Below are 2,500 nucleotides of genomic sequence, written 5' to 3'. Positions count from 1 at the left end.
GAGCATGAGACTCTTAATCTCAGGGTCGTGGGTTCGAGCCCCACGTTGGGCGAAAACAACTAAAATTGTTGTGCTTTTTGACCAAAAAAATACATCCTATCTGTGGAAAACGGCAGTGCAGGGATAGGGAAGAAAACTATGGGCATCCAAAGGAGCCCGGCTAGCTCAGTCGGTAGAGCATGAGACTCTTAATCTCAGGGTCGTGGGTTCGAGCCCCACGTTGGGCGAAAACAACTAAAATTGTAGTGCTTTTTGACCAAAAAAATACATCCTATCTGTGGAAAACGGCAGTGCAGGGATAGGGAAGAAAACTATGGGCATCCAAAGGAGCCCGGCTTGCTCAGTCGGTAGCGCATGAGACTCTTAATCTCAGGGTCGTGGGTTCGAGCCCCACGTTGGGCGAAAACAACTAAAATTTTAGTGCTTTTTGACCAAAAAAATAGAAATTGAAAGTCTCTTTACAATATTTGCAATATTTTGATTGTTAACATGCAATATATGAATGCATGTCTGGATGATGTGTAAAGGGGCAATACCACACCTTAATGTATTCACTGTAAAAGAAAAAGTATGTATCATCTTACTATAAAATAAAGTGGAGAAAACACAAATAAGACTTTTTTCCACACAGGTTTAATCGGCTATTTCCTGATATTCTTCAATGCGTTCTGATATTGACTAGTAATTGTGTTTGATACTTTCTTAGACTATTTCTGCCTCTGGCTGATGTGTATTTTCTTTCCAAACTCCACCAGAGCCTATGATTACACAGCATCCTATCTGTGGAAAACGGCAGTGCAGGGATAGGGAAGAAAACTATAGGCATCCAAAGGAGCCCGGCTAGCTCAGTCGGTAGAGCATGAGACTCTTAATCTCAGGGTCGTGGGTTCGAGCCCCATGTTGGGCGAAAACAACTAAAATTGTAGTGCTTTTTGACCAAAAAAATACATCCTATCTGTGGAAAACGGCAGTGCAGGGATAGGGAAGAAAACTATGGGCATCCAAAGGAGCCCGGCTTGCTCAGTCGGTAGCACATGAGACTCTTAATCTCAGGGCCGTGGGTTGGAGCCCCACGTTGGGCGAAAACAACTAAAATTTTAGTGCTTTTTGACCAAAAAAAGTAGAAATTGAAAGTCTCTTTACAATATTTGCAATATTTTGATTGTTAACATGCAATATATGAATGCATGTCTGGATGATGTGTAATGGGGCAATACCACACCTTAATGTATTCACTGTAAAAGAAAAAGTATGTATCATCTTACTATAAAATAAAGTGGAGAAAACACAAATAAGACTTTTTTCCACACAGGTTTAATCGGCTATTTCCTGATATTCTTCAATGCGTTCTGATATTGACTGGTAATTGCGTTTGATACTTTCTTAGACTATTTCTGCCTCTGGCTGATGTGTATTTTCTTTCCAAACTCCACCAGAGCCTATGATTACAGAGCATCCTATCTGTGGAAAACGGCAGTGCAGGGATAGGGAAGAAAACTATAGGCATCCAAAGGAGCCCGGCTAGCTCAGTCGGTAGAGCATGAGACTCTTAATCTCAGGGTCGTGGGTTCGAGCCCCACTTTGGGCGAAAACAACTAAAATTGTAGTGCTTTTTGACCAAAAAAATACATCCTATCTGTGGAAAACGGCAGTGCAGGGATAGGGAAGAAAACTATAGGCATCCAAAGGAGCCCGTCTAGCTCAGTCGGTAGAGCATGAGACTCTTAATCTCAGGGTCGTGGGTTCGAGCCCCACGTTGGGCGAAAACAACTAATATTGTAGTGCTTTTTGACCAAACAAATACATCCTATCTGTGGAAAGCGGCAGTGCAGGGATAGGGAAGAAAACGTTGGGCGAAAACAACTAAAATTTTAGTGCTTTTTGACCAAAAAAATAGAAATTGAAAGTCTCTTTACAATATTTGCAATATTTTGATTGTTAACATGCAATATATGAATGCATGTCTGGATGATGTGTAATGGGGCAATACCACACCTTAATGTATTCACTGTAAAATAAAAAGTATGTATCATCTTACTATAAAATAAAGTGGAGAAATCACAAATAAGACTTTTTTCCACACAGGTTTAATCGGCTATTTCCTGATATTCTTCAATGCGTTCTGATATTGACTGGTAATTGTGTTTGATACTTTCTTAGACTATTTCTGCCTCTGGCTGATGTGTATTTTCTTTCCAAACTCCACCAGAGCCTATGATTACACAGCATCCTATCTGTGGAAAACGGCAGTGCAGGGATAGGGAAGAAAACTATAGGCATCCAAAGGAGCCCGGCTAGCTCAGTCGGTAGAGCATGAGACTCTTAATCTCAGGGTCGTGGGTTCGAGCCCCACGTTGGGCGAAAACAACTAAAATTGTAGTGCTTTTTGACCAAAAAAATACATCCTATCTGTGGAAAACGGCAGTGCAGGGATAGGGAAGAAAACTATGGGCATCCAAAGGAGCCCGGCTTGCTCAGTCGGTAGCGCATGAGACTCTTA

At 41.5% G+C, this 2,500-nt stretch overlaps 3 non-coding genes across 3 annotated transcripts in view; all 3 read left to right on the top strand.

The window, feature by feature from the left end:
* The window catches only part of TRNAK-CUU (transfer RNA lysine (anticodon CUU)), a 73-nt gene extending 21 nt beyond the window's left edge, over positions 1–52 (top strand). The window contains exon 1 of the tRNA in view: positions 1–52. This exon is cut by the window's left edge and continues 21 nt beyond it. This is a non-coding gene — a tRNA (tRNA-Lys).
* A 102-nt stretch (positions 53–154) lies between these two features.
* Positions 155–227, top strand: TRNAK-CUU (transfer RNA lysine (anticodon CUU)). Its single transcript has one exon. It is a non-coding gene; the product is annotated as a tRNA-Lys (tRNA).
* Positions 228–2,288: 2,061 nt separating this feature from the next.
* On the top strand, positions 2,289–2,361 carry TRNAK-CUU (transfer RNA lysine (anticodon CUU)). Its single transcript has one exon. It is a non-coding gene; the product is annotated as a tRNA-Lys (tRNA).
* The last annotated feature ends 139 nt before the right edge of the window (positions 2,362–2,500 follow it).

The sequence above is a fragment of the Ambystoma mexicanum genome, chromosome 4q, assembly GCF_040938575.1.
Source record: "Ambystoma mexicanum isolate Mex_15411 chromosome 4q, UKY_AmexF1_1, whole genome shotgun sequence".
Taxonomy (NCBI): Eukaryota; Metazoa; Chordata; class Amphibia; order Caudata; family Ambystomatidae; genus Ambystoma; species Ambystoma mexicanum.
Note: the sequence above shows the minus strand (reverse complement) of the source record. Positions and strands in the feature narration are given on the sequence as shown.